Consider the following 25,661-nt stretch of genomic DNA (forward strand, 5'->3'; position numbering starts at 1 on the left):
ATCTTTTTTTTGTCTCATTATTATGTACGACACATATTCCTGAAAAAATGATTGGTGAATCACTATTGCAAAACACTATAAGAATAAATATATTGATCAAAATATTTATTTTTCATTTGAAATTATTATTTTAAAATATCTTTATTTTTGTCTTACAAAATTTGTTTAGCAAAGTATATCTTACGGTGATTGTTGAACATGAAGTGAGCATTTGCGACAGAATAGTATCTGCAGCAGGAACAATTACTTTTACCTAGACTTTCCATGAAAAAAGCCATAAGACACCTCAAATTATTTTCTGCAGATACAATTATTTTTTAAAATAAACAGAAATTACAAATTTAATCTTAAATACCCAAAACTTGTAAGTTCAAAATCCATTAAATCCATTCGACCCCGGAGTTTTTTGTCGTTTTCGCCTGAAATGCGCGTAGGAAAAGACATTTTGGGGGCTATTTCTGAATACATCGTAATACATCGGCTTTCAACAGATTTTCCATGAGATTAATGCATAGTTGTATTAGAAACATCGTTTTATATTGGTCATTGTGCTTGCGCATGAGCAGAAGTGTAAAAGTTGGAGTTCTGTTTTTTCTTTTTGCTTTGCTTAATGGACCCATCATTTTTCGTATGGCGACCACTCTTTATTCCAAATGCCCACCTTATCCTACTTTTTGCAAAAATTACCTGTCTGTGTGCAGTTCAGACCGGTCCGACCACGTGACAATTTTGGGTAACCCCAAAAAATCGGTCCAAAAATTAGGTTTTTCCCTCTATATTTTTTAGTACGACTAAAACTTCCAGATTATTTGGTATCATTGTAGAGTTATTTCTGTCTGTTTATTTGTGACACCCCCACTTTGGTGTATCTTAAATGACCTTGATGCTGCAGAGCTCGTAAATAGGGTACAGCCTTATCACGCCTACAGGCGAGATTGGGGCCAAATGAGTTAAGCTGAGTATCTAGTCCTGCACGATGACACGAAAGAGATGTCGATCAAGCATCTGCTTGAAAGTATTGACTAAGCGCATAAGTCCCATTCTACACTCCAAATTTGTTGTTCTATACAATCAGGAAGTAAGTTTTCAGCAGCTGCTTATAAAAAAACTAAAGGTTACAAAAGGCTGATCATTCTAAAACCTTATAAATATGCAACATTCAAATATTAAATTCATAAGGAAGGAGAAACAGAAATCTATAAACTATATTATAAAACAATATATATTGTTATCGAACACTTCATTATTATTTCAATAATTGTGAAATAAAGCTTTCGGCTAAGTTTATTTCTATGTGATTTGAGGTAGAGTTATTTCTTTATATTTCTAATAATTTTTGCCGGGCTGTTATTAAGACTAGCAGATTTCTTTCCCATGAGGATTACCGACAAGGGGAAAAAATCTACCTATCTTACTCGATCATTTAACAATAAAGGATTTTACTAAATTTCTGGGCAAAAGCAAACATAATAAGTTTTCGTGTTTTATTAAATTATGCACATTTATCCTAGGTAGCTTAGAATGTTTTGAGACCGTTCTGGGGATTTTGGAGTCTTCAGACTGACCGTCTTTAGCAGAATCAAAATTGATAACCTCTATTTTCACTTTTCGGTTTGAAATTATTTTCTTTGTACGATTGTCAGATATATATCATAGGTGGCCAAGAAGGTGGGATATTCCTAAAGTAAAATTTAATATTTTCGGTATTCATCACAAAAGGATCTCTCAAACTCAATCATTCGATATGCTAACTACTGTGGACCAGATTGTGAGTTAGTACGCCTGTAGGTTTTTGCACTAAAACATGTAACGGGATATTAAAAACAATATCAAAATTAAAAACTTCTGGCACAGTTATAAATATATTCGATAACTTCTATTTTGTTGAAACTAACAATGTAATGAGGAGGGTCAGGGCCTGCATGTTGCTAAGATCAAATCGCTGCCGCAAAAGATGTAACATTGTTCACAAGGTCACAAGGTAAAGAAACCATGGAAAAAAACACTACTATAAAATTAAAAGTATACTGAAGCTACAAAAAAGATTATGCTCTGTTTTCTATTATGCCAAATATTAAAACAAAGGTTTTTCTTAGCAAAGAATGTGACGAAAACTTTAGTCATTGTAACTGGGTTTCAAATGTATTTTAAGATCCTGATGGTTCAACGGGAGATAGCAATGTAACTATTTTTAAAGATAATTTTCTCTTGTTATTCACCCAGACGCTTTGATACGACTGTTAGCCAATTTAAAATTATCATTCAAGTTCTACTATTATGTTTAGCACGTGCCAAATTTAGCGATCAAACATCCTAACTTGATCGTTTCTCAAAGATTCTGTGATTTTTATTCTGCTTCAGTGATTACCTCACACACATGAAACTTTTGTTGCATTCGTTTTGGAACTGCAGTTACAGTTAACATACATAAAATAAACGCTGACCGGCCAGCCGGATTTAGCCATGGAACACTATAGAGCCGGAAAGGGCATTGGTTTTGTACTTCGTTAATGATGTCTTCCTCTCGTGGAGCTTGACATATATGCAGAATGATGCTATTATCTCATGGGTTGAAGAAAACATTAAATGCACGGTTTTATCATTGACACCATCGATTAACTTAACCTGTAATATAGCCTTATAAACAGTCAGCTATAACTGTGTACTATTCCTGGCAGGTCAATTGGAAGACCACCGGACACGTAATTCAATGATCGTTGAATCAATACTCGCATATAACATCCAGGATAAGCTGCCTCGGTGTGTCTTTGTATTTTGATCCTATTTACCCTGCATCTTATAACCAAACATAAATTCAACGTGGCATTAAAATCCAGCAAACACAATTAATCGTTTGTGCATTTAAAGAGGATATTTGCTTTAACCTTATACAGTCACCATACATAGAGTATGTGAAACCTTTCCTATATGGTGACTTTTTAATAATGTTCATATATATTTGATAAATGATTAAAACACCACTTAGCTCTATCATTATGTTCTGGTTAACAATCAATACGAAAGTATATTATGTACTCCAAAGACTTATATAAATTTGATGTGTGGTATAATTTCAGAAAATCAATTTAAAGAAAGCATTAACGTTACTAGAATTGATGTGATATGTTCTAATAACAAACCGAAACATATTTTTAATGCTCTATTACATGAATAACTTCCAACGGGGATAACATATTAGGCAATATAATAAAAACTGGCAGCTGACCTATGCCATCGCTGGGTAGGTATGAGTGTTATGAACTCACAACAAGACCGAATGTGTCCAGGGCTGCTCGGAGAACTTACAGGTTGTCACTATAAAACATATACAATTTTAAATTAACATAATGTCCAAATGTTTCTTCTATTTTATGTGTATTTGCCGGGCTAACCTGTCATGTCAATGTATTTTTGATGAAAATGTGTTTCTCTAAATTGATATGCTCATGAGAGATGGAGCTGAATCTACTGATTTTTTTTGTGTCTATGAACTGAAGTGGCATGAAATATCCTTTCCTGGTTTAATGTGATGGGAAAGGTATTCAACACAACATAACATTAATATAACAAAAACACAAGAAATAGTTTGTATGATCCCAATATTGTATAAATGGTTCAACAGGTCTGTGCACACGATTTTGTTCTAACATCTGCATCTTTAACATCATACTCTGTACATGCTTATACTTATAATATGCCACGAAGGCTGAAACTAGTTTTATATGTAAAACTACCCCACAGAAATCAAGCACAACATTATCATTTATATCGCCGAAAGATATCAATATTAGAGATTCTCCGATGAACCGTTTTCTCATTTCCCACAACGTAGAGTGACATATTCAGTTACTTTCTGTTTCTATATATTTCAATTGTTTGCATGTAGATAGATAATCCAACAGACAGACAGACATATCAATGTGAATTAAAACCTTTGCATCAACCCTGAAAACAACTTAGATCGTCATCAAAATATTCCTCGCAATAATTTTTACTTCATTGCAAAAATAATGCTATACCAACTTCTGAAAATTATTAAAAAGAATGATGTGATATTCTAAATACAGGTTTATTAAGTTAAAAAAGAATAATACATAGACTGTTGTAATTGAACTGTAGCTCAGTACGTTTGTAAAGGTTCATAATGATATATACATGTCTTGGGCAGAGAAAAATTAACCCACTTTATTATCAACACGACTAACCTCTATGTGACCAGTAAATATTAAAAATAGTTCACAATGTGCTTATTATATTCTTATATTTCATGATGCAAGTGTGATTCAATCTTAAAAATTGTATGAAGAATAACACTAAGGTACTAGCATAGTCATATTATGGAAGTACTGCATGTACCCCAAGTGAGTGAAGCGTTATGTGTGGTCTAAAGTGCTATACTACTGAAGAAAGCACATTATGCCAAAAACTTGTGGATACGAGCTAATTGTAGACACTTAATGTAAGACAGTAACATGTGAAATAAAGGTTGCAGTGACCTTTTCCGTATAAGTGTAGTACTAAGGAAAATGAATAAGGTCATTTAATTGCATGATTCAAGAAAAGTGTACCAAAGGTGGAAAAAATGAAATAAGGGTCACAGTGATTTACTTTTAAGACGAGCGTGTAGTCATCAAGATGCATCCTTTCAGTAAGTATCGTTATTCCAGGTATGGCAGTATTACACATTCGTTAGTGAAATCATTATTAAAAAGTCCCTATTTTGATGACATTTTAAAAATAAAAACTCAAAATAGGCTGGTGAAATAAGAGTTAAAATGTAAGGATGCCATACAGTACCTATTTTGATGATGATAACATAAACAGTGCTTGCGGTTAAACCCAACTCAGGGAAAGGTGAAATATTGGTAACATTTATCTGCTTTGGTGATAAGGGTGCAGTATGCATCAATTTGTATCCCCTCACCAAGTGTCATGACTCCTGGTATAACAACGTGTATAATGGGTGCACAAATAATAGTGTACAAAATAACTGAGCTAAGTGGAAAAAATTAACCAAGAATGAACAACATGTAAAACGTCAGCTTTCCATCCCCTCCCCACAGTGTAGGTCTTATGAGGCCCACTCCTAACTGTTATATAGGATCTTAGTAAGAATAATAGTTGAAATTCAGTGATGGTGTGCATATGTATATGGTTTCATATCTGCGAACACCATGTCAGTATTGACACTGTGCAAAGGATAATATTATTGCTGTCCTTTTCAACCTATCAGAGCTAACTAGGAGTTTAACGTTGTTTTTTTCTAAGTTTATCGTAGTATACACTGTCAGTTGCCGACTCACACAGCAAATAACACCCGAAGGGCGTTATGTAAGCTGTGAGTCTGCAACTGACAGTTTAAACCACGATAAGCTCAGAAAAAACAACCTTAAACTCTTATAATTGAAATTTCAATTATTCGTTATGTTATATTGCTTGCATCATTAAAAATCAGAACTCGTAACTGAGCATAGTAATACATGTTTGGGTTTGCTGTTACGTAGCTATTTATAGCACTTGGGATTGTCCTGCTGGATCGTAATATATTTTTCACAAATTTCTACAAAGAAAGAATTATTTTATCATTCAAAGATGAGAAAATATCGATTGCTTTAGTCTTTAAGAATACATTTATTCAATTATTTGTTAAAAAAATATTGCAAGAATCTTCTCTTCCTTTAATGCTTACTTCATGCTTGATTTCACTGGCAGTGTTTATGTTATTCTATGCACGTGACTCTATATATAGAAGTGTGTATTATTAGAAAAGTAGTTCTCCTTACGGTTCATACAAAAATAAACGCAATTCACTTAATCACGTGGTAACATTCTGACCAATGGAAATGTTACTTTCCTTTACCAGCTACTGGCATTGCAATTATGAGTTAATGAATATAGCAGTTCTATTCGGGATCAATATGTAATTGATATTGTTTAAAGAGAAAAGCAAATTCATGGGATTTCTATACATGAACATAAACAATCACCCATTCAAAACAAAGAAACACGACATATTGTGTTGGCGTGGTAAGTTACGTATGTCATTTCCAGCTAAACCATCATACAGTTTAGCTATGGTGAAAGGGTGTTTAGGAAGAGTAGGGTTATTCTTATTATTGCAGCCATTGATCTAGACCAATCTTATAAATAAAATGGTCATGAGAACTCATCTCCATTGGTTACAAATTATGTAGTATAATGGGTGCTTACACCAATCAGGCTGAAACTTATATAGGATAATAGACACACAATTATCATGGAGAATGTATATTAGAATAGATAGCAGGCACTGACATAAATCATAGTAATATTTATGTGTGATAAAAGGAAATCACGCAAATCGGGGTGGCATTTATGTCGGATAATGCACGCTCTCACCGATCAGGTTGAGCGTCAAGCAGAATTTGGCACTCACACTTATCAGGCTTAAATTTGTGTAGGATAATGGGTACTCACAACTATCACGGTGAAAATTATGTAGGATAACGGCCGATCACGCATATCAGAGTGAAAATTAAAAAGGAAAATACGAACTCACCTATTATGGTGAAACTTACTGAGGATAATGTACGCCAACACCCATCAGGGTGAACATTATGCTATATAATGGATACACACATCCATCAGAGAGTATATTTTATAGCATAATGTCCACTCGCACTCTTTCAGGGCGAAATTGATGTAGGGTAATGAACACTAACATCCATCCGGGTGAAAAATATGTCGGATAATAGGCACTCACGCCGATCAGGGTGATATTTATGGCACAGACAATATTGGATAATAACTATCATCATGGACAATATATATATATATATATATATATATATATATATATATATATATATATATATATATATATATATATATATATATATATATAATAGCCCATCAGGGTGAAATTAATGTACAGTAATCAGTACACATAAACATAACAGGGTGACAAATATGTACATGATACAAATTAGACATGGTTAATGAAAACACTGCATAACATTTGTTTGTTTATACTCAAGGGCAGTGCCATAGGTAATAGGCAGGTAATATATGTGGCCGTTTGGGCTTCTTTTCGTGAAGTTTTTGATATTTGTTCCAAGTTAAGAGCCCCAAGGGCAACGTTCACCTCTGGTACCATTTTGTCCAGCGCAAACTTGCGGCGGCCACGCTCATGGGACATACTTTATACGATCATTTCATTCTAAAATTTATACTGAACTCATATTTTTAGTTGATCTTCATAATGTTTCTTGCAAAGCTTAAAATAATATTTCCAAAAGGAGAGCTATCAAACTAGCTCCAATCTGTAAAAATTAAGTAACATTTTAAGGAAATGAAGCATATATATATATATATATATATATATATATATATATATATATATATATATATATATATATATATATATATGTGTGTGTGTGTGTGAGTGTGTGTGTGTGTGTTTGCGTGTGTGTGTGTGTGTGTGTGTGTGTTACACTTAACTGCAACCCCTTCGATTTACTGAAAATAAAAAATAATGATTGCAATAATAAAAATCTATTTACATATTCTTCTATATGCAAATCTAAATATCGGCTTGCGAAACAATATCACGGAATGAGACGCTGCGCTTAAACATTCAAGTCTAAGCAAAATGCTTTGACAAGGACAATGTGGAAACATACAAAATGTTATAATTAACACTGAGTTTTAAGTAACACAAAAATCAAGGCACATCATACCTCTCTCTATATATTCCTGCTAGGCAAATACACATTTCAAAAAAGGGGTATCTATCAGTTACATGATGCAATTGGTCGTGACAAATGGAGATGTGGATATCTGATATATTTACATCTGGAAAAAAGGCTATCTGCTACTGATATTTTTGAAGGTACTAATTTGGTCAACTAGATCAAAGTTACATGCTTACTTATTAGCAACTTTAAAAGCTGTACCCGATGGATTTCATTAACAGCTATGTGTTTAGACTAAAGTAATAAGAATAACCATAATACACGAAACGTAGGTCACAGTGAACTAATTTTGCATGCTTGCATAGCATTTTAATATCTGGATCCATTAGTCAAATTGGATGAGTAAATGCAGGCATTTTCTTCCAGGACTCAACGAGCTGGATTTAATTAAAAATGCCACAGATTGTGTGAACAAAATACGTGGTAGTTCATAGGGACCCTGCGGTTTTGGTGTGGTATACCTTACCCTCAGATGTATAACTCTTAAAGACATTGACTGAGGCATATAGCTGTAATATACTCTTGGGGTAGAATAAGATTATAAAGGAGAGAACCTGTGATCTTTGGATTAAGAGCTCGGCTGTCTGCTAACTACCACGGGTCCCACCTCGGACTTAGATTCTCAAGCATGCTATTGCCTGCTACTTTTCATTCTCGTTTTTAAGCCGTAGAAATTAAGAGTATCGAATATATTAACCATAAGCCCGAGCTCTTAGTTTTTATTAGATTCGAAGGGTATATCTCTCTCTAATCACACACACACACACACACACACACGCGCAGAGACACACACACATTGGCCGAATTAAAATTATATTACCTAGATATCATCTGCTTAATTTTTCCAGTCTCATTTGTCTATGTGATTCCTTGGTTCACTTCTCGGGCTCTGAAACAAGGTTCCCCTCATTTAAAAATGAAATCAGCTTTGTTTGATATCGAACCAAAGTATCAATTTAATTGGCCAAGTATAGAGGTGCACGGATTTGATTGGGTAAATGCAATTGCCAGTTTACAAACTTTGCAATTAAGTGCTAGATCATATTGACATATTAACAATGATCAATTCTTCATAATGCATAGCCAGTTAAATTACAGCGTAACTATAAAAAGACATATATGGAATAAGGGAAACAACTCCATATAGAATACACGTAAAACTAAATTAATATGTGATGTTAAAAAATTGTAAGGTCCCTAACTCAGGGATTGACAAACTACAGACTGCGACCTGGTTTCATCACGGGTCGTGATTTTAAAGGTCACTTGTCCGACCCACGCCCTAAATGAACTTGCCCAGGTCTGCTTTGAATGGTTCTTTAAAAATGATGCATTCTTTACAGAACAAACAAGAAACTTCGGCATCTCACAGTAGTTTGCAATATGTCTGTTCGGATGTATATAGACGTGCATACTGAAAAAAGTATGACAAATGTTATGTTTCAGGTTTATTTCTTCAAGTATTAATCCTGTTGTTAGTATAAATAATATAACATTTAACACTTTCCATATTAATGGGACCAATACCCCGTTTAATATCGATATTGCTAAGCATTTTAATGTCGATAACCATGGACACGATGATAGGAAGCTAGAGCTCTAGGGAAGATCTATTTTGGCGAATAGTTGATTTCTTTTCTCTTATGAAGACCCACGCCACGTCTTTGACGTATATCAAAGTGGTTTTATGAACTAATTCTCGTTTCTTTTTCTGGGTACATTGGACATGTGCTAATGAGGCCTTGGTATCACCGGACTGCTGTAAAACATCCAGGTTAATCCAACTCGTTCACCTTGTTCCAAATACCAGACAAGACCTAAACAGAGTTAACATATCCGGGAAGGTTTTTCAGATAGCGCAGGTCAGTTCGATATAGGTAAATAAAATGAAATGACATGGATATGTCCAAGTGAAATTAAATATACAAGCACGGGAATAAACTTCAAACTTGTCATAGCGACACTAATAAAAGTGAAGCAATGGACGTGGACTAAAGTGACTATTTATTCCCTACAATATATGATATATCCAGACGTATATTTGTCTGAGTATGGTGAACGATTTACGAGTAATTAACTAAGACTGTACACTAGTTATCAAAAAGTTTTAGGCAATCTAGAGAGGGTGAAGTCTAATCTAGTACATAATAGTACGCAGAGGTGCTGAATGGCACAGTAATAAATTAAAGATATTACTATAAATAATGAAATTTATGATGGAAGTAAAATGTTTTGAATATTTAAAGTGAAAGGAGACAGCTATGTGTCTGATATATCAACTAGAGATAACTACAGTCCTGTATTATCAACTAAATGAAATGTGGGTCCCCCAGATTGTTCTGTTTTACTTACAAGAGAATGTGATATCAGATAATGTTTCAAAGCTGCGCTCTGACAATTACTGTTTCAACCAAAATAAACAATAGAAAGGAATTGACTTGGTGATACATTTTTCTTCATTTAGTCGTACATTCAAATTCATAGGACTTCGGGAAGGTACATTTTGTCCCTCTAGCCTATATTTTATTTTTACAGTTTTCATTATCAGCCAGTACTATTTGACCATTTTATTATGATTGGTTCAGGAACATTGTTGCATGGTATAGGCTAAACCCTGCAAAGCTGTTTTGTACGGGATTTCGCCAGATCAAGAGAGAGAGAGAGAGAGAGAGAGAGAGAGTGTGAACCTGATTTGGATCAAATGTGATAAAACTAAAGGTTACCAATCCAGACGAAAAAGACTGTTTGTTTGATATTACTTACGGGTATTTTCTGATCTTTTTAAAATTTATTTGATGTAGTAAAAGAGGACTACGGTATTTATTAAGTGATAAAGAAAGGTGCTCTATGTAATACCAGGAAGGTGTATCAAGCAAACAGAGTAGTGTGCTTGACAATTTTGGACCATCCTTCGCACAATGAAGCAAGACATTTATTTTATGATAGAAAATTATCATAACCCTTTCTCACAAAATAAAAAGAAGGAACGTAGTGTGAACGGGAAAAATATATTATCAGCAATGATATCATGACCTCTTTCCGATTTCTGCGTACGCATTGGGGTTGTGGTGTAGGTGTGAAAGTTGAAGTCAGCAGTTTTAAAGTAGAGTGCATGCCCTCAAAGGAAATTAGCAATAATTTTGATTTTGTTTGTTCCTGCACAACAGTATTTATAAAGACATGGATTTATATATATATATATATATATATATATATATATATATATATATATATATATATATATAAATACACCGGGCACATCATAGAGTCGGCTCAAAATACATTCGTGCAAACTCTCATTATTGATGTTAGCAGCTACAGTTGGGGCGATACTCTAATGACCATTGTTTTATAAATTTACTTAAATTTGACTTCAATTGTTGTTTTTATGTCAGATTGAAAATGTTTAACAATCGCGAAATTAAGATTGTCTTCGATGTAGAAAAGTTAAAATTGAAAGAAGGAAAAGTGTCTTCGTATGTATTGATTTCAAAGTCTAAAAATACACCATGCATGACTACCAGTAATTTGGATATATGACTTCTCTATGTGTAGTTTAAGACGAGAACATCATATTATTCTCGAGATGCTTTCATGCAAATATTTGTTTTATTTAAAAAAGTATTTACTGCAGCTTCCAATTGTACGCCATCCACCTATTAAACAGTATTGAATATTCCAAGAATTAAATCGGTATCATCACAAGATTTTGACATTTGGTCGATACAAAGTTACGCAATGTTACAAGAACACGAATCACCCATATGTATTATATTTGTTGTGTAATGGGATCAGAGGGGTTATTTAATATCTTACCGAGCGAATATTTTTGCTACAATTCTCACACGCTCTCTCTCAATCTCTCTCTCAAGAACACACACACACACACATGCGCGCACAATGCCCAACTTAAAGTTATATTACCATGATTGCAATTATTTATTTTTTTCAATTATATATCCCGGTATCCTTCCTTCCTTGGCTTACATTTTATACAGATAAAACAAGATATGTCTCATTTTTGTTTTAAAAACAATCTTTCATTTTAGCTTCTTGTTGAACCATGCTATTTTTACTGGAAGGTTTTATGTCGTTTTCTTCCCATTTTTAACAGAGAGAGAGAGAGAGAGAGAGACAGACAGACAGACAGACAGACACAGACAGACAGACTAAGATTTTACCAACTGAATTTCTCTGCAAGGATTTGTAAAATACACTGATCCTTTCAATTAGATTTCCCTTGATAGCTAGGATGGCGATGAAAGTGAATGGTGTAATTTAGAAAATGCTGTACTTTTTAAAACTGTGATTCTAAAAACTGGCACGAGAGATTTTTCCGACTACTGATTTGATGATTTTCTTACCTAAATTTCATTTTATAACTTAATTTGATATTTTTTCAAGGTTATATTAAAATTGTACATTTAAGAACATAAACTCAGACTGCCTGTGCTAAAATATGAGCGATATAATTAGAAAAATAGAGCACGACAAATGTAGAACACTTTTTTCCATATTAGTTTCAACTATTCTGTAATTGGTAATTGGAAATTATATGGCATAACAATTTATTATTTTATTAGGTTTTGGAATAGTCACTACTTTGCAGCAAGAAACATTGCATAGTGTATTTTGTGAGTTATTAACCCCACATCTGTTGAAAAATCTAAATTTGTGTGCAATCTCAGATTCATCTTGTCTTTTTTCGTTATTTAACGTGTCGGAACATTAGCAACATTCATTTACAATGCTGGATGAATGCCAAGAAGGGATTTGCGAGTGAGATATGAGGGAACGTAAGGTACTACGTTCGTTTTCAATGATGACATTTACCATTTTATTACCAATTCCATGGAGAAAGAGGTCGCCTAGTGTGTAATGAGTTAAAAAAGGTCCCCACAAAGTTAAATCAACAAACACTAAACCATATTGGAATAATGATATATCCCAATGTGGGATCCTGTTAAGCTTACAGAGGGTTGATGAAATAAATCAAATGATAAATACCCACTAACATCTAACACATAATTATTTATCTTTATACATGCCAAATATATTTTAACAGAAAAAAATTCTTATCTGTCTGTAATTCAATTCTATCACAAATAGCTGTAATGATTGTTGTAGGCCACAATACAAATATTAACATAGGAATGTTCAGTTAACGGAGGAAAGCAATTATAGAGCATGTACTCATATGTATTAAAATTACAACCCTTGAGGAAGTTTCGTCCATCAAAGTCAATTTATTGTGTCAGGAGTATCATGGGAATTGTAATGACTGATCAATTAATCCTAATATTCAACAATGCAACCTGATATCTGCAGGGAACAAAAACCGGATACAGGCACTCTTGAAATAGTCAGTGAAAGCACGACAATTTCAGAGGTAACACTAAGTTGTTAACTCCATTAAACATTCTGCACTCAAAAGAGTTTGTCAGTCCCATGAATTTAAAGAAGTCTTTCATGTCGTGAAATTTCAAAAGACAGGACATCTGCTTTTTCCGCAGTTACTAAACAAAAGAAACTCTGATTTTGTGTAGGGTAATCGGTATACGATAGGAAAGAATGTTTAACTCTTTGCACAGCTTAGACGATCAACATAATTTGTTTGTAAACTTTTTTAAAGAAAACAATAGTTTGGTACGATGTTAACTGGCAAAACAGTCAAAATAAGCAAATTCACAGCACATTGTCTGCATGTTAATTTTACGGGACTGCTGAATGACAAGCAGGTAATGAGCAAACATGCGGTATACATTCACCAGCTTAAGGTTCATCTTAGCGTTACGTTTGATTTCACTGTTCTTGTCCAACATTTTGTTCACTTCATTTAAAGCTTTTTCTTTGTTCGTTGAGCACATAATGTTCAGGACAGCTACATAACAATGATCCATCTTTTAGTATGGCTTAGGTGTGATATTTAAATCTCTAATGTCAATTTTACAATGGGGCCATGAATGTCGAAAGTGAACTTGGTGTGCCAAATCTTCCTTCAAATATGGTTTTCTGAAATAAGATATCCATTATTATTTTCAATACTGTTCCATTGGTGGCATTAATCATAATGTGTATGCATGATCCTCTTGAAGTTGTACGCTTCTGTGGTGGTATATTACTTTGAGGAATTTGTGACGACACGTTATGTATTGTTGTGTGTCTCTGTACTGAAATAGGACCGACATAAGTACAGAGGTTCACACATATTGAGAAAACAAGACAGTACTTTATTATTCAAATTATTTTTTTGCATATTTATTAAATTATGCTGTTGTATCCATATGCAAATATACGTAGAGGTCTAGAATGCAGTTAGCTCCCTTGCACTGAGGCCTCCATATCCCAGAGAGGAGAATAAGGCTATGGAAGCTACTATAACGGGTCTAGTATATCATATATACCTACCTACCTACCTACCTACTTACCTACCTACCTACCAACCTACCTACCTACCTACCTATATACATACATACATACATACATATATACCTACAAACAAAGAAGCAGAAAAATGACAGAATGCGGTTGACTCCACCAATAAGAACATGTTTAATAAAAAATGACCTAATAGTCTAATTATATTTTTGTTTTTATTTTCTAGAAAGGTGACTATATGCCAAAAAGAAATTACATTAGGCATATTATGAGTTCTGACTGCCTGCATTTCTTGAGAGATTTTAATTGTGTGCACCTTCCGATTTTCCCATTTGTCTTTCTTTATCATCGTAAGATTCGTGACATTTCCAAAATTCATCTAAACTGCTGATTGAACGAAATGAAGGCAATTTTGAGTTATATATATATATATATATATATATATATATATATATATATATATATATATATATATATATATATATATATATATATATTCGCAGGGTCCAATTCCCTCAGAAAAGACTAATAGTTGTTGAAATTTAAAAAAAATTGCTAGTAACTGGGAAGACTGGTACAGGACAAAAATTAACAATGGAAAGTTCAGATCAAGAAAATTCAGTTCAAGAAAAGAACCATTACAAGATCTTGATTTCTAAAAGACACATACCACAAGATACAGCTCTTACAGAAGTTAAGTCTATTTATCAAAGTCAGTCTATTGTGCACTTTGATCACGTTGAGCATGACAGTGAAGTTAAAACTGGTGCTTCTATCGACTACTCCAAATTCTCTGCCATGTAAACTCAGATCCGCAACAAGAACAAGATAAAAGTGAAATCATAACGCTGATCCACCTTCAGCACTCAGAATAAACATGGCATTTACCAGGAAAAACTGTATTATTAATTTCATGTTGTTGAAAAACAAGCCTCTAGCTTTAGCTACAAAATGCAATGTACCTCTGAATTTGGGTAAGGGACATTAACTCTTATTTGGGCAAGGGCATTCCGGCATACCATTTGGAAAGAATGATCCACGCTTTTCACAACTTACTCGATCAAAATAATCTGCTGAATCCTGTATCTAGCATACCTTTCAAGAGAAGGAATGTAACATGACATTATATGCATATGCATTTAACCGTACTACTGAACCACGAAAAAACAATGAAATTTCAAACGATATAAACCCAAACGTTTAAATCTTTTTTAAAAGATATTTTCTCTTTTTCTTTTACAGCTTTTTCTATCGTAAATGATCTTATAGTTTTCAATATGGGTGCATAAATTTGATACATTTCTTAGTATGGCTTAGGTGTGATACAATAAATCTCTGATGTCAACTTTACAGTGCAGCCATGAAGGTAGAAATTAGGTCTCTGTACTAAAGCGTTTTGCGATTCTTCCCACTGTTTGTAACACTGTTCCATTGGTGACATTTTGCAATTCGTTACAGCATGTATATTGATTGTTTCTATGAAATATGTCTGAACTCGTGGAGCTAAATTACTTTGACGGATGAATGGCCACGTTTTGAAATATGTTCAGTCTATAACAAATTATGAATAATATTCGTTAAAATATGAGTGCATAGCTTGACACCGATAAAAACTCAAGCAAATGCATTATTATTGCATTTCTTTACGTCTTTAAGTCCAAAAGCAGCTACATTAGCTTGATTTAAGTATTTCTAATTGAGAGATTCATTCAAAAAGTTACTTCCCCTGTACTGTGATCCATGTTGCAAAGACGATTGAAACCGGAAGAAGTCGCAATCAATTAGGGGATTATTTACCCATAAAATACTGCGATAAATGTTAACTGTATTATATATTCGTTTATCCAGTAAAAGTCTGCATTTCAGGTATTAAATTAGAATAATATTTGATTTCGTTTTGTTTGTATGCAATATCTTCAAATGTGCTCAAGGTATGTTCAGATATTAGTACAAATAAATACCAGAAAGGATGACATGAGGAAGAAAACATTAAGGAATAATGATAACCAACTCCATAACACCGCGAACAAAACGTATACGCAGAGGTAGGTTGATAATAAGGTAATACCTCTGAGTATATGTTTAGATAGTTATGCATATCTTGCACGGAGCTTATGCATCATGCATCATTGCGAATAGGTACATATGCACTTAGGTAGGTAGGAAGATAGACATGGGGGAAAGGAGCAGCTTTTTGTAAAACTAATAAACTGTAATAATTGATCGATGGATATATATATATATATATATATATATATATATATATATATATATATATATATATATATATATATATATAGATAGATAGATAGATAGACAAATAAGTAGGTAGGTGGAGAAATTCCGTAGATAATAGTTGATAGATGGCAGGGTAATTTTTGTTGGACATCTAAGAGAATTAAAGGTTCGTAATATCCTTTTACTCCTAAACTGTTGCATACACTCATGTTTAATATTCGAAAAAAATAATGCTGCTGGGCAGAAATTATTCTTTTTTCAATATGGGAATTTCAAAATAGTATGTCAAAAACTTTTGAATCTAACATCAAATTTTTATTAATAATGCTTATTCAGATACTATATTTTTTCTTTGAAATTCATTCATAATTAAAAGTGATGCAGTTTACACCTGCCATGAAGTGTATTCTAAGATATGGGTCGTACCCATTTCTCTGATTATTATCTTCAGTCTTGACTAGCTGGCTCATTGTTTATAAAAGAGCATGCTTCAGCTTCCAAATAGTCCCTAGATTTCTCATGAAGGAAGTAAATCAGTAGTAACTCGAAGACCTTTTCTTAGATTGCTGGTCATGCGCAACACAGCTTCCCTGCCTCAGGATATGCACAAATTTACTAAGATTAGCTTGGGTTCCTCTTTATAGCTGGACAGCCTTATAGAAAATATAAATCGTGAACATCTTCTGACTCTAGATTTAATTTAGAAAGATTAAACAGAAGATTTATTTTTCTGTCAGTCGTTTGAAATTTCAACAGTATATTTGAAGATTTTTTATTACCTTTGATTCTAATGCTTCTTCTGATTTTATTTCTTATTTAAAAAAGATAATTGCAGATGAAATATATCAAAGTATCAATTTTACTTTGTCATGACAATTCTTCTACATATTTCCAATCAATGAACAGAGCGTTCTGCAAATATTGATTACATATTATCTTCAAATTTTTTATTTTCGATTTGTTAATAGATGATAGTTTAAACACTCGTGTCTTCTGAGTGAAGTGCCAAATATTGATGTGCAGCATCACTAATATTTGAATGACATAGGCTACATTGCGTGGGGGTGGGGTTGAGAGAGCAATCAATGTCCTCACATTGATAGTTAATAATATTTATATCGAATATAATTACTTCTGATGTGATATTGTGAAAAGGTATTTAATATTGTTTTGGGGAAGTCTTTGTATCTTCATTTAGTTGGTTGCTTGCCCCATAGTCATTTTAATTTGTTAATCATACTTTGTTTTATTTTGTATAGACCACCACGCTTTTGGTGACCACTGTCTATGAAATTTAGGGAGACGCGATCATGGCTGAGCAGGTAATAATTCTATAACTTACGATAAGCTGAACATATTTCAGGTATAACCTCAATGCACCTATACAATCATGATTTTGACAATTTTATTATATACATTTTTGGCACACTTTACCATAAAACAAAACATATTGCAAATATTATAAAGCCTTAGAGTGCTAAATTGAGTTTCTTTGCGAAATAATTCCTATAAACATACATTTTGTTTTTGAATCTGTAATATATTTTTGTATAGGTGAAATGAAAAAGACTATGTTATACGCAAGAACTCCACGACATTATCTCTTACCCCGAAGTAAAGAAATTAGTGATTGCAAAACATATATAAACATAAAATCCCCTATTTAAGAAGATTCAGATGCAACGACGTACCACAAAATCATAATCTCTACATTGCATCATTCTAACCTGTAAAATGGCATACATAATTTGATAATTAAGGATATCATTGTGGGACTTTCTTGATTACATTCATGATAATATGTAAAGATACTTTCTTATTTTAGGGATACACTATTTTTTCCAGCTTGTTAAGAAAGCAGTCATCATTCACAAAAGTATGCTAATTTATGATATATCTGAAGTCTATATGCTGCTGTAGAATTAATTTGCTTATAGGAGTGTGTGATGAATACGAAATTAACTGTTTTGCATATCTGTATGCATTAAAATAATAATGCACAGCTCACTACTTACTGAAAAGAGAGAAAAAACAATAATCCCTTTTATTTCCCCATGTATGGTAAGTTAAGCATACACTATGCTAATTTGTCATGATGCAGATAGTTCTAGCTCAGAAGTGCAAATAACGGGTACCTCGATTGCATCGATACATCATATTAGTCTCATGCATAATAATTAGTTATATACGGATTGCTTAAAGAAAAACAATCATAGCAAATGCTTTTGAATTACTTTTAGACTGATATGGAACAAACGGTTCCTAACCTTTCATTACATTATTATTCTGGAGATTCCAATAGCAGCAATCATGTTGTGTGGGCGGGTGTTTTGGGGGGTAATCACAACAGTAGGACTAGCTAATCTTGGGAGATCAAATTTTAATCAATTAACATAACACCATGCTGTAATATTTATATGCTGATGTGTGGGACCCTGTTAAACTTACAACGTAACTTACCAAATAAATTCAATGATACATAGCGATGAAACTGACCACACATATACAATTACTCAAAACAATTTAACAGAGAAATTTCCTCTCAGAAACCAGTTCACATACAACTGACTTTAATGATTTCTGGAGTTTACAAAATCATAGTGAATAATAACACTGGTCAACAGTGAAATCATTACTGACTTGAAAAGGCCCTAATCTGTAGTATTTTGGTGTGCCGAACACGAATATAACCGTGAAAAATTTGTATTGGCTCTCGTTTTGAAGATATTCATATACCTCATTTTCTATGTTTCACTGTGTAAATTTCTCCAGTAGGACTGCAGCAACATCCGGAATAATGATGTAACATTGCATAATACCATCATGCTCACATCATCCTCAGTTGATTGCATCATTTTCTGATGCAATGCAATACTAATGCCATGCGGCTGCTGAAGTAAGTTGACGTCAGCAGTGTACTATACATGTGTAGGCCTATTATACTAATGCCAGGCGGCTGCTGAAGCTGACGTAAGCAGTGTACTATATAAAGCCCAATCAGATAGGTTCAGCATTTAAAATATTTTAGACGTTGTGCGAGACAGTTCAAGCTACTGTTACATAAAACTTATTATTTTATCCATTTACGTACAATAAAGAACAGTAATGCCTCGAAAGTGTGTTAATACCGCGGACAATTTTTGCTATATTTGTGGGGAAGTGACATTTGCCAACCAGAAGAAAAGTATCAATTCTCAAGTGAAGAAGGCATATCATCTTTACTTCGGATGCAAGGTTGGTGACCAAGACAAGCCTTGGGCTCCGCATATATGCTGTGCTACATGTACAACACAGCTTTCACAGTGGTTGAATTGCAAAAGGTCATCAATGCCGTTTGCAGTCCCAATGGTGTGGAGAGAGCCAAGCAACCACCTAAATGACTGTTACTTCTGCTTGGTTCCTCCTCTTTCCGGCGGAATAACGAAGCGAAAGAAGTCGAGAATAGTCTACCCAAACATTCCGTCTGCATTGAGACCAGTTCCACATGGTGAGGGACTTCCTATTCCAGAACCTCCAGCAGAATATTCTCTTGATTCATCTGACGAAGACAAAGGTGAGTCGACCTGTTCTTCTCCTGGTCCATCAGCATGCAGTGATCCAGATTTTCACTGTGGTGCATCATCAACCCCACACAGAATAACACAGGAAGAACTAAATGACCTGATTCGTGATTTGGACTTATCAAAGAACAAGGCAGAATTGCTAGGATCAAGACTCCAACAATGGAATCTTCTAGAAGAAGATGTCACAATTACTGCATATCGAAAGCGCCACCAGCAATTGGAGCCTTTCTTCAGAAAGGAAAGTAATCTGATATTCTGTTCCGATATTGAGGGCCTCATCAATGCTTTAAAAATCACTCATGACCCACAAGAATGGAGACTATTTGTGGACTCTTCGAAACTGAGTCTCAAGGCTGTGCTTTTGCACAATGGAAACATTCTTCCATCTATTCCAGTAGCGTATGCTGTCCACATGAAAGAGACATACGATAACTTAAGGCAGCTACTGAATTCCATTGAGTATAACAAGTACAGCTGGCACCTCTGTGGTGATTTGAAGGTAGTTGCCCTTTTAATGGGACTGCAGCAAGGATATACAAAATACATGTGTTTCTTATGCGAGTGGGATAGCCGAGCAAGGGAAATGCACTACATGAGGAAGGAATGGACTCACAGGCAGAATGTAGCCATTGGAGAGAAGAATATCCAACACCCAGCTCTGGTTGAGGCTCAGAAAATCTTGCTACCACCCCTTCACATCAAACTAGGTTTGATGAAGAACTTCGTGAAAGCCATTGACCGGACTTTGCCAGCATTCCGATACCTGCATGAAAAATTCCCTCGACTCAGCGAAGCAAAGATTAAAGAGGGAGTTTTTGTGGGTCCTCAGATTCGAGAGCTTTTCAAAGATGACCGGTTCAACAACTTGCTGGAAGGTGACGCGAAACAAGCATGGAATGCTTTTCGCCTAGTTTCTACAAACTTCCTCGGAAATGTTAGGGCAGAAAACTATAAGGAACTAGTAGAAGACATGTTGATGAAGTATAAGAAACTTGGCTGCAATATGTCTCTAAAGATTCACTTCCTTCATTCCCATTTGGATTTCTTTCCTAGCAACTGTGGTATTGTTAGTGATGAACACGGCGAACGTTTTCATCAAGATATCGCAACAATGGAACAAAGATACCAGGGAAAATGGTCCACTACAATGCTGGCTGACTACTGCTGGACACTCCTCAGAGATGCTCCCGAACAGCTGTACAAGAGACAGGCGAAGAAATCTAAGATGTAGTCAATGACTTGATTTTTTATAGGTAGGCTATTACAGTTGACCTTTTACTATTGGAATGCATTTCGTTATGTAAACATTAATTTCTTGCAGATTACAAAAAAACTAGAGCCAATTTTGCAATTTGACTGTCATATTCGTGTTCAGCACATAAAAATTGATAAGAATTGACTAATTTTATTTCAGTAACATGACTTTTGTAAAAATTTGTTGTCCAGTGTAATATAAGGTATAAGACAAATATTTACAGTGGAAAATTCAGTTAAGGTACAAAGCATTTCATTTGTTTGGCGTTATTAAGCACTTACCATAAAACAACTCATGCGGAAGATAAATCTGTCCGTCAAAGTCACTCTCTTGTGCACTTAGATCAGAATGAGTATCTGGATGAGATTCAAGCTATTGTTCCTTTCAGAATGAGTAACTGATTAATCCTGATTTTTTACCATTCAAACTGAGACCTGCAAAAAGAAAGGAAACAAGTGACATTGATGTAATTATAACATTCAGTGAAAACATAAGAATTGCAGAGGAGAAACTGGATGTCAACTTCAGAGTGGGGTCATGAGGCTAGAAATTATGTCAATGTGCTAAACCCTTCATTATACACACCAAAATATAGCCGACAATATGCCATATGCTTCATTTTTAGACACAGTTCTACTGTTGTCTTTCAACATTCACAACATTATGTATATGTATGATTCCTTTGAAGTTGTATTTGCTCCTGTAGAGTTAAATTACTTTTAAGAGTGCATGTTGACATATTATGCAATTGTTTCTGTGTGTCTGTATTGAAATGTGAATACTATCCATAAAAATAGGAGTGAAAACCTTGACAACAACAAAAAGAGCTGGCCAATACGTGATGGTCATCATTTTGTTCCCATATTTAGTATGTTAAGTCCAAAATATGCAACTTTGTCATGATGTAAACTGTTCTCACATTGAAGTACATAACACAGTTTCCTCCCTCTCCAAAGAGCATTACATACAACACTAAGTGATATATGGAAAAAAAGAAAGAAATATAATGAAGCTAATGCATACAATTTATTTAAATATATACGAAGAAGCAGAAACGTATAATAGATGTGGCTGACTGCACCAACATTTTTTGTCAATTTTTCTTAAGGGCGCAGGGGCCAGTTTTTATGTAAACATTTAATGCCGCATCAGCGACCTAGTATAAAAAAATCATAAAAAAATACACAAGTGCTGTAAAAAAGTCCATATTTTTGGATACATCTATTACAACAATGCATACCAATATTATCCACTTCATCAAAGAAGACAATAGCAGTTCACCGCAACCCCAAATGTCTACCTTCAATTTTCATGTTCGAAGGTCATTTTTGACAGCATATGCAAATACAAGCCATTTTCCTAGACGCCAGTTCTGCAAAACAGTGTGTACAAAAAGACTAATGCAGCTAAAAATAATTGTCATCCAAGCCGTTTATGATATATTCTATTTACCCCAAACCCATGTGTTTACTGCTATGGAAGGCTAGCTATTCTTCCTAGCCGACTATTGGTATTTCACTATCAACATACTGCAGAGGTACTATGGAAGATGAATATAGCTAACATCAATGTCAAGAACAACACAAGCCAGAAAGACCTAGTTCACAAATATAGTCATAGCTTTAGACAGTAAACAATAACAGCTGAAAACGTCACACCATAGCCTTATGTTTTGCAAGCGGACAATTTACGAAACTGGACTCTGCCACCTTAAGAATTAGGCTGAAAACGGTTTATGTCAAACATTATGTACATATCACATACTTAGACCTTATCTAGTAAATTGGTACAAAGGAAAACTGTGCGCAAAACTAAAAATGGTATTACGCTTTTTGAAAAGTGACTACTATGCGGCAAAGCGCACTGCATTATTTACGTTGTGAGATATGAATGCCTTCATTTCTTGAAAGTCTGCAAATTATTTGCAACTTACAATGCTTTTGGTCTTTACAATGTTTTATGAATTTCAAGAAGAGATTTATGTTTGCTATTTCCGATTAATGTCATATGCTATAAAATATCATGTGTACAAATGTCAGAAGTCCTTTTACTCCTTGAAACATACGTCGTATGTAATATTATCATCAGTTCCAGTCATTTCACCTATCAATATTTATTTTCATAAATGTCCTAACAGGATAAATATTGTTCTTTAAAATAATTGCTCACAAATATCTGTGAAATAATGAAGAACATCAAAAACAAATTGGATATTCAACAGAGTACACAGTTCATGAATGAAGTGGAATGGAATAATTTCCTGTAATATCCATCGATATGTCCTACAACAAAATTCGCAGTTTGGCACTTTCTCTTTGGGTGTGTAGTAAATAGTTCCACCCGCTTTTATTTAAGCAACACCCAGCAACCAGTGATAAGCATTGGCGATATGCCAATTTGTCATGGATCCGGCTAAACATAAGCGATATTCCATTAACAGCATTATTCTACACCAACAGACACGTGTGTATGTGTGTGTCTGTGTGTCTTTGAGTTTGTGTCTAAGAGAGAGAGAGATTTGTATTTGTAACGTAGCTTTAACAATTTTCTGTGATATCGCTACAATGTCTGCATGGTAGCAGTGTATAGTGATATGTCGCACTGGGTCATCATGCCACAGATATGTAGCATCGTATCCCACCCAGTCTCATTATCCTGGCATCAGGCCAACCAGTCCTAACACTAACCTGAGGCAGCTGTTTGCTCGATATTTATGTCTTTGATACGACTCGGCCATTGTTTGAACCCGCGACCTCCCGCAGCCAAGGCGGACCCTCTAAGCTCAAGTTCAATGGAGCGGTCAACTAACATGCAACAATTAACATACGACAAAGTCAGTGTTAAAGTACGTGCATATATAACTTCCTATTTTACTTTCATTCTAATTTCACAGCAGTAGATCAATATTAAGAATAAATACACTAAAAAATATGACGTAATTTTAAATTGAATTGTATATGTAGAAAAGAACTTCATATTTAAATGACATTCGCAGTAAAGTTCCCAAATGGAAAATATTTGATAAATAATATCATATCTGTACAAATGAGAAATGGCAAAAATCTGTGACTGGAAAGAAATCGGTCGTAAATGGGATGCTTATGAAGGTATAATTGATCTATACATTTTCTTATGAATTATTTGCAACCTTTAATTTGTCAAACATAATATTGTTATTGTAATTTGAATTGTTTGTTCATGTTATTAATTCATGCAGTTTTCAAGACACAATCAATAGTTTGTTTGATTGGGCAGAGCCTGGTACAGACTTTTTGTTTGGTTTAAGAAGCCATCTGTACTTTGGCCATTGTACTGACAGCACACCTTGTATTGAAGCAATACAGTCAGACCTGACATTCTAAGTACCATGGTTATGGTAAAATCAACCACCAGAATGATAGAGGTATTCGGTATTCGCTCACAAAGCACATTGGCCATGCAGTATTTGGTGAACCAATGAAAGTAATTTCAAACAACTGAAGACGAAAGAAACATACACCCCCTGGTAACTTTATGCGGAAACGAAACCCGAACACATTTTTGTTCATATATAATGCATACACATTAATTCGCACAATTTCGACAATGATAAGCATGACAAAATAGTATTATTTATGGGTAATTGATCTGATTATCTTAACAAACATTTGTCAAGGGGGAAGCTTACATACATTAGTAATTAAGTAGTGCGCGTTGAATGTAACATGAGGCACCATAAGTACACGAGGGAATTAACAATGCGTCGTAGTTTTACATATGGCGACACTATAACGACAAGCTGAAATAGTAATGTTACAATTGCCCATATTTTAGTCCCATCTTACACCAATAGCTTTTAGAAAAGGGATGCTACTCAACGATTACCACAATCAAATAAAACTCAAATCCCTCCATGTTTATTCACAGAGTGTTACTGTAGTTTTCAATAGAGATATTTATATCTTTACGATTCAGTTGTATGTATTTTTATGTATCTAGCTGCCATTTATCCATACCATATATCCATTTTGTCATGCCAATTATGCATTTGAGACTATAACAAGATCGTCCGAGGACAATTGTAAATATATTGCAAAGAATCCCACATTATTTCTCTACGAGGAAAAGAGCCAAAATTGAAGAGATACTAATTATTATCAATTCTTTTTTCGTAATAATTTTTTTTGTATACTTCATGCCGAGTACTACTACTACTACTACTACTACTAATAATAATAATAATATTAATAGGTTGCTGCATTTGTATGGGAAAATATGAACGAGTTTTTGGATGGAACACTGCACGACCTTGGGATTGTGGTATATCCATCCGACAAAGCGAGTTTATATTTTCCCAAACAAATGTAGCAACCTTTTTATTATATGATCATTTTTTATTCTAACTAATGCGTTAATTATATAAACAAAATACATTACAAAAAACAACGTAAACGAAGTTATGCCGTATTCCAAACTAAATACACAAGCGCAGATTTATCATTACACAACATCATT

General features: G+C 34.1%; 1 long non-coding RNA gene across 1 annotated transcript in view; it reads left to right on the forward strand.

Annotated features, from left to right (window-relative positions):
* The first annotated feature begins 5,871 nt into the window (after window positions 1–5,871).
* The window catches only part of LOC149782145 (uncharacterized), a 30,514-nt gene continuing 10,724 nt past the window's right edge, over window positions 5,872–25,661 (forward strand). The window contains exons 1-2 of the long non-coding RNA XR_016414562.1: window positions 5,872–5,920; window positions 17,609–17,671. This is a non-coding gene — a long non-coding RNA (uncharacterized LOC149782145). The remainder of the gene's footprint in view (window positions 5,921–17,608; window positions 17,672–25,661) is intronic.

The sequence above is a fragment of the Sinohyriopsis cumingii genome, chromosome 15, assembly GCF_028554795.1.
Source record: "Sinohyriopsis cumingii isolate HCF-2022 chromosome 15, ASM2855479v2, whole genome shotgun sequence".
Classification (NCBI taxonomy): domain Eukaryota; kingdom Metazoa; phylum Mollusca; class Bivalvia; order Unionida; family Unionidae; genus Sinohyriopsis; species Sinohyriopsis cumingii.